The sequence below is a fragment of the Dendropsophus ebraccatus genome, chromosome 7 (genome assembly GCF_027789765.1).
Source record: "Dendropsophus ebraccatus isolate aDenEbr1 chromosome 7, aDenEbr1.pat, whole genome shotgun sequence".
In the NCBI taxonomy this organism is placed as follows: Eukaryota; Metazoa; Chordata; class Amphibia; order Anura; family Hylidae; genus Dendropsophus; species Dendropsophus ebraccatus.
The window spans coordinates 93378123-93391795 of NC_091460.1; the positions used below are offsets into that span (position 1 = coordinate 93378123).

Genomic DNA, 13673 nt, shown 5'->3' on the forward strand with positions numbered 1-13673 from the left:
CTTAGGTACACTACATACATGCTCTCTCGCATTTGATTATATATGGAAACACAATCCACAGATTCCCTTCAAGAGACCCACTAGAGCAAAGGATAGTAGTGACTTTACACAGAACAATCTGTTGGGCGATTTAAATGCATTGTTATTAGCCGCACATTCGTGATAATCAGCCAGTGTAAAACATTAGCTTGTTTGTCGGCTGATTGAATCTTTTATACGCTTTGTTAAATCACTATCATTGAAAATCTGTTTAAACACATGCATCTCATGTCTAAACAGGGGAAGTGTTCAGATAATTCCTTAAAATGGCTAAATGAATGATGCCAAAAAACAGAAACTCCCATAAGTAAAAATAAAACAAAAAAAAAAAGGTATGGTTGCCAAACGAATATAATAAAACAAAACTAATAAAAACACCACATCTAGAAGACCAACAAAGGTGGAAAAATCCGGCCAAAGATCTATGATTTTAGTTCCAAGTTTGCCCAAGCAGCTAGAGATGAACGAATCTACAGTAGAAACAAAACAAATTGCTTTGTTCCTATCTGCATTCTGCCTGTCAGACTTTAAAGTCTGCTCCACTGTGTGGCAGTCCTTCCCAGGTGCTGGGAAAAGATGGATCCAGTCCTAGGAAAATTGGAGACGTTTCCCAGGACTGGATTCAACTTTTCCCAGCACCTAGGAAGGAAGGAGCAGCATGGAGCGGAGCAAACTTCAAAGCCTGCAGCCTGACAAGCAGAAAGCAAACGGGACTAATCGATTTGCTTAGTTCCTACTGTGGAGTCACTCATCTCTAGTACTGCCCCAAGAACTGCAATTGCATTTGTGGAAAAATTGCAGCTGCACATCTGAGAAACATCAGCAGGTGTGGAGTCAAAATGCTTATTATACCCCTAAATAAACTCCTTGAGGGGTGTAGATTACAAAATAAGGGACACCTGCTGTTAGGGGTTACCACTGTAACTGGTGCCTCAGGGACTGTATAAGCAACACCGTGTGTGCCCAAACATTGTAAGGTAAGAAGGTGCTTACCAAATTTTAAGCTGCATAAACCAATTTCTTTTAAAAATGTAAATATCTAAAAAGAAAAAAAAAAAATCACTTTGCGGCCTTATGCCAAAAAAACAGTAGGTACTCACTGGTAATGCTGTTTCCCTGAGTACATGACAGCACCACCAGAAAGCGCGACTCAACTTCCAGGGGCAAGAAACCTGGAGAAATAAAAGGGCAGGCCCCCCTCCTAGGCCCACCTTATTAGAACATGGGTTTTACAGTCAGAAAAGAAATACCATCAAGAACACAGAACACATTATTATTTTAACCCCTTAAGGACAGAGCCTGAAATGGCCTTAATGACAGAGACACATTTTATGAATATGACCAGTGTCACTTTATTCATTAATAACTTCGGGATGCTTTTACCTATCCGGCTGATTCTGAGATTGTTTTCTCGTGACATATTGTACTTTACATTTCTGGTAAATTGGAGTCGATACTCATAACGAATCTTTATGAAAAAACCCCAAATAATGTGAAAAATTTTTTCCAACTTTGAAACTTTTTTGCGTATACAGAAATTGGCTATACCACATAAATTATATATTAAATAGCATTAGCAACATGTCTACTTTATGTTGGCGGCATTTATGAAACGATCTTTCATTTTTTTTAGACAATAGGAAGCTTAAAACATTAGCAGCAAATTTCCAAATTTTCAGTAAAATTTCAAAATCAGATATTTTTAGGGACCTGTTCAGGTTTAAAGTGTATTTGAGGGGCCTGTATGTTAGAAAGCCCCACAAAGCACCCCATTTCAGAAACTGCACCCCCCACACTCTGCAAAAGCATATCCAGAAAGTGTTTTAACCCTTTAGGGGAGTCACAGAAATAAAAGCTAAGTGTGTAAGAAATTTGAAAATTTTAATTTTCTGTGCAGAGATTTTATTGTAATCCAATATTTTTCATAATTATAAACCTATTACCAGAGAAATGCACCGCAATAATTATTGCCCCGTTTCTGCAGTTTATAGAAATACCCCATATGTGGCCCTATTGCGCTATTAGACGCAACCACAAGCCTCAGATACAAAGGAGCGCCTAGTGAATTTCAACGCCTCCGTTATATTTGGTCATTTCTGACTGTACCACTTCAGGTTGGCAGAGGCTCTGGGGTGCCAAAACCTAAAAAACACCCCTAAAGGGACACCATTTAGAAAACTACACCCCTCAAGGAATGTAACAAGGGGTGCAGTGAGCATTTGGACCCCACAGGTGCTTCACAGATTTTCCGAACAATATGGCGTGAAAAAAGAAAAATTTATTTTTTACACTAAAACGTTGTTCTAGCCTTCAATTTTTCATTTTCTTAAAGGGATAAGAGGAAAAAAAAAGACACAAAATGTGTAGCGCAGTTTCTCCCGAGTACGGAAATACCCCACATGTGGCGATAAAGTGCCAAGGGGGCGCAGGACGAGCCTCCAAAGGGAAGGAGCGCCAATTGGTTTTTGGAAGCTGAATTTCACTGGAAAGGATTTCAAGGGCCATGTCGCATTTACAGAGCCCTCGTGCTGCCAAGACACTGGAAACCCCCCACAAGTGACCCCATTCTGGAAACTACACCCCTCAAGGAATCTAACAAGGGGCACAGTGAGCATATGGACCCCACTGGTGACGGGCACAAATGTGGAACAATGTGACGTAAAAGTAAAAAATTTCATTTTTTCACTTTCATGGCACAAATGTGCCCGTCATCAAGGGGTCCATATCCTCACTGCACCCCTTGTCAGATTCCTTGAGGGGTGCAGTTTCCAGAATGGGGTCACTTGTGGGGGGTTTCCAGTGTTTTGGCAGCACGAGGGCTCTGTAAATGCGACATGGCGTTCATCATCCATTCTAGCCAAATCCAACCTCCAAAATCCAAATGGCGCTCCTTCCCTTTGGAGGCTTGCCCTGCGCCCACATGGCGCTTTATGTCCACATGTGGGGTATTTACGGACTCGGGGGAAATTGCTCTACACATATTGTGTGTTTTTTTCTCTTTTTACCCCTTGTGAAAATGATAAATTCAAGGCTAAACCAACATTACAGTGTAAAAAATGTAATATTTCATTTTCACGCCACATTGTTCCACATTTGTGCCCGTCACCAGTTGGGTCCATATGCTCACTACACCCCTTGTTACATTCCTTGAGGGGTGTAGTTTCCATAATGGGGTCACTTGTGGGGGGTTTCAACTGTCTTGGCAACACAGAGGCCTTTTGAATGCAACATGGCCCCCCGAAATCCATTCCATCCAAATCAAGCCTTCAAAAACGAAATGGCGCTCCTTCCCTTCGGAGGCTTACCCTGCACCCGCATGGCGCTTTATGTCCACATGTGGGGTATTTCCGTACTCAGGGGAAATTGCTCTACACATTTATTGTTTTTTTTTATCTTTTAGCCCCTTGTGAAAATGAAAAAATCATGACAAGATTAATGATTTACACTAAATGTTGGTCTAGCCTTGATTTTTTCCATTTCCACAAGGGGTTAAAAAAGAAAATGAACACAAAACGTGTAGGGTAGTTTCCCCTGAGTACGAAAATACCCAATATGTGGGCATAATGTGCCATATGGGCACAGGGCAAGCCACCAAAGGGACAGAGCGCCATTTAGAGGCTGGAATGGAGGATGGAGGCCATGTCGCAATTACAAAGCTCCTGTGCTGCCAGGTCAGTAGAAACCCCCGACAAGTGACCCCATTCTGGAAACTACACCCCATAAGGAATCTAACAAGGGGTGCAGTGAGGATATGGACCCCACTGGTGACAGTCACTTACGTAGAACATGTGCCGAGAAAATAAAAAAATACAATTTTTTTCATTTTCACGTCCCAAATGTGGCCGTCACCAGGGGGCCATATCCCCGCTGCCCCCCTTGTTAGATTCCTTATGGGGTGTAGTTTCCAGAATGGGGTCACTTGTGGGGGGTTTCTACTGTCCTGGCCACACAGAGGCTTTGTAATTGCATCATGGCATCCTCTAATGGGAATGGCAGCCATACCTACTTAGCTGGGAAAAAGGGACAATTCTAATTTATTTTGGGGGTATTAGGCCAATTATTAGTTTATAAAGTTGGAAATGACAGGTGTCCATCAAATTCAATCTGTGTTGATCCAGAGGAAGGCAAAAAACCCTCGTGAGGCAGACGACAGTAGCCTCATCACAGGGGAAAAATTCCTTCCCGACTTCATAATGGCGATCAGAATAATCCCTGGACCAACGTGATCCCTGAAATAGGAATAAGGGACAGAATTTAGATAATGTAGAACCCCAATGACGTGTGGTACGCCTTGAAGCGATCCAGTATGCAGAGGCCGGCGCGATCAGGACAGGTGTCACACTGGAAAATGGTGTCCTTCCTGATCCCCCTGTTACGCCACACTCTGCACTTCTTCTGGGGTCTCCTGTTTTCCAGTGTGGGGGACGTCACCTGGAAAATGTTGTCCTGGTGCGATAGGGGTCCTTCATATCCAGAAGCACTGGGTCCGCTCCATGGCTGCTAAATATTAGGGCTCTATTACTACTTCTGATATTTTCGGATCGTGCCGCAAGCTACAGTAGCTCGGGCAGCGAGGGCCCGGAAGAGGGGGTGCTGGTATAAAAGTTATCCCCGTACAGGTGGTAACCTTTATCCAGCAGTGGGAAGATCAGTTCCCGAACGATCTTTCCACTTGTTCCGAGGATGGGGGGGGGAGGGGGCATCTGGGGGCTGGATTCGGGTGTCCCTTCCTACATACACTCTAAGGGTACGTGCACACTGCGGAATCGCGACAGATAACCCTTCGAGCATTCCGCAGTTGGCACCCGCCGGCTGACTGATGCAGGCGCACGTCTCCATCCGTGTCATAGACTCCATTCCATGCACGGGCGGATTCCGCTCTCCGTCCAACGCATTCATTCTTTGGATGGACGACGGAATCCGCCCGTGCATAGAATGGAGTCTATGACATGGGTAGAGACATGCGCCCGCATCAGTCCGCCGGCGGGTGCCAGCTGCGGAATGCACGAAGGGTTATTCTTCGCCATTCCGCAGTGTGCACGTACCCTAAATCTGTAAGTGTACCCTGAGGTACTCTCACAGAGTTTGGAGAATTTCACACCATACCGTGATCTCTTATTGGGACGGTACTGGCGGAAAAGACGTGTCTGGGGGGCAGCGTACGCTACGCTACCCCCAGACACGTCACAGGATGATGATGATGATGAGGATGAATGGGGGAAAGAAGGATCCCCCCCATTCATCCTTACTGGCTGTTTCGTTGTCGGAGGCAATAACGTATCCCTCTGACGCCGCAAACACCCTGGGGGCCATCTTTATACGGGGATTGGTATATGGGGTACGTAGTGGTGTAGTGTCAAACTTTATTCAATGTAGTGTGGTGTAATGTAGTGTTTTTTACGTGTTTTTTTTACAGTAAGTATAAAAAAAAAAACCTACGCCAACAAAGGAGTTGCTGATAAATGCCGCACTTATGCGCGGCACTTATCAGCAGACCGTGGCAGTAGAATATAGAAAAAAAACACCCTACGCCAAAAAGGAGGAGTTGCTGATTAGCAGCGCACTTTCGTGCGATGCTGATCAACACTCAGCGGCGATAGGGTGCGGAAAATAGAAAAAAAAAAAATTTGGTAAAAAAAAAACGAAAACTTTTTCTACATTCTGAACATCCCTATAGTGGCTGATACGTGTATTACACATATCAGCCGCTAGAGGGCAGCAGAGCGCAAAATCGGGAAAATTACAAGGCTGGAGCCGAAAGAAGACAACGGGGACCGCCGGAAAGATCCGAAGACGCGCCGGAAAGACGGAGGACGCCGCGAACCCGGAAGACGCCGATCAGGACCCCGGGACAGGTGAGTAATGTACAAATACCTGCTCTGGACCCCTCGGCTACCTAGCTGAGGGGTCCAGGGCAGGTATTTATTATTTTGTGGGACTCTGATCGCCGTGCCACCGGCCCGATCGCCGTGAATGGCCGGCCGTTCACGGCGATCGGGCCGGTGGCACGGTGACCACCATTACTTTTTACAGTAATGGCGGTCGGTGCCGTCTTCGGACAGTACCGACCGCCATTTTTTCTGGGTCATCGGGTCACCAATGACCCGAAAAGGTTCCGATCGCCGCTATTGGCTGATCTGAATTGATCAGCCTATAGCGGCGATCGTAAGCACGGGGGGTGTTAACCACCCCCCGTGCCGAGAAGCTAAGATGGCCTGCTATGATTTATAGCAGGCCATCTTCCCCGATCGCTGTGTGCGAACACGCAGCGATCGGGGAAACATCGGGCGTAAATTTAAGCCCTGATGCGCCAAGTACCAGGGCGCGAGGGCGTAAGTTTACGCCCGATGTCGTTAAGGGGTTAATATGCACACCCAAGTGCTCTCCACCAATGCAATTAATAGAAATAAGAAGGGTGGGAATGTAATAGTGCTGTCATGTGCTCTGGGAATCCCCATTAACGGTGAGCAACTACTGTTTTCCCCTTCAACATGACAGCACCACCAGAGAGAATACCAGCGATGGAAAAAGGGAGGGACCACAACCTGAAGAACTTTACGGCCAAAGGAAACACTACAAGAAGCGGTAGATCCAACGGGTAATGGAATAAAATGTGCAGAGACCAGACAGCAGCCCTAGGGTCCTATTCCACTGAGTGATTCTTAATAATTAATGACTACAGATGAACTATCACAAACGAGATTGTTTATCGTTAACCTGAAATCGTTCACCATATTACACAGAACGATAATAGTTAGATACGATCGTTATTGCGATCGTTAGTATGATCGTTTATTCCTTCTGATCTCAGCAAAACAATGAACAATGTGCAATTACACTGAACGATTAGTGAAAAAATGCGGAACTTGAGCGAAGGAATGTGGAATTAGAGCAAACTAATATTAATAATTTTAGGATCAGATCTAAATCAACGATCAACGACATACGAACAATTTTTCTACGGTTGCCTGCAATTATACAGAACTATTATTGTTTAAATTCAAACGATATAACAATTTTTCACACAATAATCATCCCAAGTAATAAGGCCCTTACAGATTTTGCCTAAAGAGGCATCACACCTGTCGGTCCAAAAGTCCACCACAACATGAGATGAGTGGGCTCTAAGAGATTTTAAAGGTGACCGACCAGAGGTAGAGTAACAAACAGGTAGCCTGCATGATTCATCAGGTTAAGATACCTAAAGCTATTCTGTCCTCCAGGCTTGTACCTTAAGCTATTCTGCTACTTTTATTTGGCTTTGCAAATTCCACAAATAGTCCTAGATTTTCTGGTAGCTCTAGTAGCTTCAAAATACTGCAGCATTGCCCTCTTAACTTCCAGTGAACGGAACTCTTCTTTTATCATTCCTAGGATTTTCACAAAATGAAAGATGTACAATATCCTGGATATCCTGGGTTTAATCTCGCTTGAAAATGATCCTGACAGAATCTTAGGGATAGTCTTGATCTTAGTTTTAATCTAAATCTTAGTCCATCTTTACTGCACTGGACTGAGGGTCCTATTCCACGGAGTACTAATTGGCCAAATCGGCCCGATTCGGCTCCGTGGAATAGAGACAACGATCAAGCTGCTAATCATCTATTTAGGCTCAAACCTAAAATCGGGCACCGACCACGCATCGCTGCGTGAAATAGCGATGCGTGGTGGGCGACCAACAATTTCAGAAGCACCATGCTTTACCTAAGCATGTTGCAGGTCTTCTCCTTCGCTCCTTCTTCCTTCCGTTCCCATGCACAGCAGCAGCTTTGGTGCAGCCTCTCTTAGCTGACAGACCTCTCAGCCAATCACTGGCCAGGACCGCCGCGGCCAGTGATTGGTTGAGCGGTCTCTCAGCTCAGACAGGCCGCGCCGAAGCTGCTGCTGCGCGCAGGACCAGGAGACAGAAGGAGGGCAGGAGAAGACCTGCAACATGCTTAGGTAAAGTATGGTGTTTAAACAAGGGCTGCAAGGACATCGGTAACTATGTCCCTGCAGCCCTCGCTGAACAATTATCAGGCCGTGTAATAGGCCCAGTAAGCGAGTGTTTACATTATTGATCGGGAATAGGACCCTAACTCTCCTACCCGAAGTAATTTTTACCAATAAAGCTGTTTTAAGACATAGGAGTCTAATAGAGGTTTTAGAAATAGGCTCCAGTTAAGGCCTTCAACACTACATTGAAATTCCAAGGAGAAACTGGGTTGGAAATCCTAGGAAGAGTCTTGTCATTGCTATAAGGAACCTAACTACCCAGGATGTCAGGCTAAAGGCTGATTGTAAGCGCCCCTAAAGATTACACCTGCACCTAAAGTGTGGCTGAATTCAGACCCTTTCTCAACCCTTTAGAAAGTTTACTAATTGGGCTTTTAAAAATCATTAGAAGCCTGACCTATAAAATTAAAGTAAATTTACCAGATCCTAAAGTAAATTTTAGATGTTATAGGCTTTTTTAGACTTTTCTGTAGGGTTGACAGGACTGTGTTCGAAAGCCTTTTCCCTTTTAGGATTATCCTTTCAAGAGCCAGACAGTGAGGTACAACTGTTATAGTTGAGGAAGCCAGGAGGACCCATGGCCCTTAGGCAGGAGAACTATACTCTGAGGCCATTGATGGGGCTATTAGGAGAAGTGTTTTTATTACAAACTGAACTCAAGAACAAGAGGACACAGTGAGAGGTTAGTTGGAAAAAAGACCAAAAGCAACATGACAAAATGTTTCTGTACTGAAAGTAGTAGTTGCTTGGAGCAAACTTTCAGCAGATGTGATAGGTAAATCTGCAAAAACTGAATGTAAACATGCCTGGGATAAACATTTGTATTCTAAGATAATAAAGAAATACTAAAAGGGCAGACTGCATGTACCAGGGGTTCTTTTACTGCTGACAATCTTCTATGTTTCTCATGCCTTGTCTTTTTCCCTACCTTTGATATTAGAGCAGGGGAAGGGAAGGCATATATCAAGTCTCTTGACAGCTTTTGAGAAACCCTTCCTCTTTGGAAACTTAAAAGCCTGGCAGTCAGCTGCAACTGCTTGACTCCCAAATGCAAGATTGGACTGCAAGTTAAGTCCAGCAGCCATTGAAGAACCCACGGTTTAGAGACAGGGATCTGCAGCATGAGAACCCTGCTACCTGGCCGAAAGGGAGTCATAATCACCCTCATTCTTATTTCTTTAGGACATTAGATTAAAGGAGAAGTCCAGCGAAAATGTTTATTAAAGTATTGTATTGCCTCCCAAAAGTTATACAAATAACCAATAAACACTTGTTACGGGAAATGCTTATAAAGTGCTTTTTTCCTTGCACTTACTACTGCATCAAGGCTTCACTTCCTGGATAAAATGGTTATGTCACGACCCGACTCTGTGGCTGTTGGAGAGTATTATGGCAGGGGGATGCTCAGTGTTCCTCCAGTGCCCTCTGGCAATCATCCTCTCCAGCAGCCACAGCCCGCACAGCTCTGGGAGTGGGGTCGTGACATCACCATGTTATCCAGGAAGTGAAGCCTTGATGCAGTAGTAAGTGCAGGAGAAAAAGCACTTTATAAGCATTTCCCGTAATAAGTGTATATTGGTGACTTTTATAACTTTTGGGGGGCAATACAATACTTTAATAAAAATTTTCATCAGACTTCTCCTTTAAGTGGCAGGAAGGCATAGGCTAGATTCCATGATTATTACAGAGCCAGAACAGGCTGAAAAAAAAAAACCCTGAACAGGTGAATGGATGTAAGCATCCTTTATAAAGAATGTATGACTTAACCCTTTGCCGCACGAGGACGTAACTGTAAGTCCTCGCGCGGGTGCGGACGTTCAGAGCGGAGCAGCACGGCAACCCCGCTCTGAACAGCCGCGGTCCCGGGTGCCTCATGTAGCCCGGGGCTGCAGCTATTAGCAGGCACGGTCCGATCGCCGTGCCCACTACTAAGGTAATCAGATGCAGCTGTCAAAGATGACAGCTGCATCCGATTACCGGATGCAGCACTTCCCTGGTGTCTAGTGGCGGAGATCTCTCGTACAGGACGTTGTCCCGGAGGAGCGATCTCAGTTACTGCTGCCGTCCGGGGACCGCTCCAAAATGGCGCCGTCCCCGGCTCAGCACTCCTTTGTTTTCGGCTGCAGTCATCATGACAGCACCACCGGAGAGATTGCCCTTGACCCTGCATGGGAACAGGAACACAAAGAGGTTAAAAAGCCCCTCCCCCAGATCCACCTCAGTGATTACAAACAATCAAACAGATAGACCACAGAAGTATACCACCAAAGAGGGAGGGAAATTTAAGGGTGCCGTCATGATGGCTCATGAAAAACGAATTATTGGTAAGTCATAATTCTAAATTTACAAAATCGCCATCATGAGAGCAACACCGGAGACATACCAGCTATAAATTAGGGAGGGACAACAGCCTGGAACACTCTATGTCCAAAGGCCAGGTCCTGAGAAGACAATAAATCAAGCTTATAGTGTCTGAAGAAAGTATGGGGGGTAGTCCAAGTAGCCACCCTGCAGATCTGCTCAATGGAAGTTTCAGCCCAGGAGGAGGCCATAGCCCGAATTGAATGAGCCTTTAGCCCTGTAGGAACTTCTTCCTTCATTACTTTGTAAGACTCCTGGATAGAACATCTCAGCCAATGAGCGATGGAGGCTTCACTGGCTTTACAAACTTTATTAGGACCTTGAAATTGGAGAAAGAAAGAATTGGATTTCCGGAAATGTGAGGAAACTTCTAAATAACGCAGGACTGTTCTCTTTACGTCCAAGGTGTGTAATAATGTTTCCTTCTCCCTGGCTGGATTTTGGCAAAAAGAAGGTAGAATGATGTCCTGAGAACGGTGGAAGTCCGAAACGACTTTGGGAAGAAATTCAGGATTGAGCATGAGGACTATTCTGTCCTCTAGTACTGAAAAATAAGGTTCCTCAATAGAAAAATCCTGGAGTTCACTGACCCGACGGGCTGTGGTGATAGCTATCAAAAATACCGTCTTCAAGGTGTCTTTAAAGGTGCTTCCTCCAACGGCTCAAAAGGGGGTTGCGTGAGAGCCAATAAAAACAGGTTGAGATTCCAAGGAGGAGCCCTCTTGGTAAGTTTTGGTTTCAATCTGGCAACAGCTTTAAAAAATCTTTTAATCCATTTATGATCACCAACCGGGTAATCATACATACAACCTAAGGCCGCCATCTGGACCTTAAGAGTACTGGGAGAAAAACCTTTATCCAATCCATTCTGTAAAAATTCCAGAATTTTTGGAAAGTTACGGGAGGAGAGATCTTCTGAAGGGCCACACCAGGTAAAAAACGTATTCCATTGTTTGAGATAAATCTTCGCTGTGGAAGTTTTACGGCTTGACAGGAGAGTCTGAACCACTCTGTCTGATAAACCCTGACTAGTGATGAGCGAGCATGCTTGTCCAAGCTTGGTACTCGATCAAGTATTCGGGTACTTAATAGTACTCGTTACTCGGACGAGCATCTCGCAATACTCGTCATCATCTTCATCTGTTTCCTGTTTCCAGACTCTCTGGTGTATCCTGCGATCACGTGGGACCCATACATGTCGATAGCAGCGATTGGTTGGCCAGATCAGATGACCCTGCCATATAAAACTTGGCGCCGGTAGTGCTCGCTTCAGACGTGTGCTGGGAGAGATCAGGGACAGATTAGAGACAGAGCTGCTGGTAGTCAGGGAGAGCGTCAGTGTAGGATTTAGCATTCCAGTAGTGAGGGAATACTAGCAATACAAACAAACAGCCCTTTTCAGGGCTTAAAAGTGTTTTTTAATAGTATTATTACAGACTGCTGGCTGGGACTTGCAGTGCTGCTACCACAATTTCACCAGCACACGGTGGTGATTGGCTGCTAGCAGAAAGGGGAGATTAGGTGTTGCATACAGACCCCTAAGAAGTGCTCAGTGTACTCTTTTTTTATTTGGGGGCTGCTGGTCCTGCTGTACTACACTGTATTGCTGGGATTTGTAGTACATCCTGCACAGAACTTCACTGCTCATTGTAAGGGGGTGTCAAAGAGTGTGTGTGTGTAGTTCCGGCCAATAACAGATTGTACCATACAGCCCCCCCAAACTCGTGGGGACGACACTGTATTGCTGGGATTTGTAGTACATCCTGCATAGAACTTCACTGCTCATTGTGAGGGGGTATCACAGCGTGTATCTAGGTCCAGCCAGTACCAGATTGTACCGTACAGGCCCCCAAAACTTGTGGGAGCACAAGTATTTTTCCTGATTTCTGTATTTCATACGCAAGGCCTATCTAAGTTCCATACTGTGCAGTGTCCATAAAATGGTGAACCCCAGGGGTAAGGGTAGAGGACGAGGGCGTGGGGTTCCAAGTGATGCCGTTGCCGGAGGCCGTGGTTCAGGGCAGGGTGACACAGCAGCACCTGTTGAGGAGGTAGCAGTGGCACACCGCAGACGTCCACTCCCTAGCTTCTTTGACCAACTTACGGGGTCTCATGGTAGACAGATATTGAAACCGCAGCAGTGTGAACAGGTGATCACGTGGATAGCGGATAATGTGTCCAGTAACTTATCCACCACTCAGTCTTCCACGCAGTCCACCCACGCTACCCAAGGGAGTGAAACCCTTTCTCCATTAGCTCAGCCTTCTTCCCCACAGCCTAGCCCCTCCAGGGAAACAAGGGAATCAGATCCACTACCACCATGCTCCCAGGAACTCTTTTCTGGACCCTTCCCTGAGTCAGAGCAACTGGAGCAGTCGATCTGTCCCGATGCCCAAACTATGCAGGTCACGCAGTCAGTGGGTGATGAGAGTGGGGACTTGCAAGCGGGGTTGAAAGAGGTGTCTGATGATGACGATGAGACCCGGTTGTCAGACAGTGAGGTTGTTGTCATGGATGTAACTCAAAGTGAGGAGGAGAGTGAGGAAATGAGAAATGAGAAAGAGCTGGTGGATGAGGACAAGGTGACTGACCCAAGCTGGGTGGATAAGCCTAGTGAAAAGCGTGCTTCTGAGGGCAGGCAAGTTCAACCGCAGGACCGGTTGGAAGAGGAAGAGGGGTGGACAGAGGGAGAAGCAGGGGCAGAGCGAGTAGATCAGCAACTGTTTCACGGAGTCAAACTCCTGTGGCCAGGGCTAGATGTTCCCAAGTCTGGAGGTTTCATAAAGAAATTGCGGATGACCGACGAACTGTAGTGTGCAACGTGTGCCACGCCAGGATCAGCAGGGGAGCCACCACTACCAGCCTAACCACTAATAGCATGCGCAGGCATATGAGTGCTAAACACCCCACTCAGTGGAACGAAGGCCGTTCAGTGACTGCAAGTCGCACACCTGCTCCTTCCCCTGTGTCATGGGCTGGCTCTGCCAGTCCCCCCGCCCAGGCCCCAGGCACGAGGGCCTCCCGCCCTACACGCACCCCTTCACCTCCACTATGCTCCACACCCTCCAGCAAGGTGTCCAAGTGCAGCGTTCAACTGTCCCTGCAGCAACTGTACCTTGCCTCCATGTTGGCTACTGCTGGGCCTTCACTGGCATCCATGTTGAGTACTGCTGTACCTGCCCTTACCTTCCTTGTCTAGTCCATTTCAAACCATATTATCTGTGGATGCATGGCCGGATTAAAGAGGGGGCAACAGGGGCACCTGCCCACGGGCCTCC

The 13673-nt window shown here is 46.1% G+C and overlaps 1 protein-coding gene across 4 annotated transcripts in view; it reads right to left on the minus strand.

Annotated features, from left to right (window-relative positions):
• Window positions 1–13673, minus strand: part of MKNK2 (MAPK interacting serine/threonine kinase 2) — a 310400-nt gene that overhangs the window by 72386 nt on the left and 224341 nt on the right. The gene's annotated exons all lie outside the window — the stretch shown is intronic.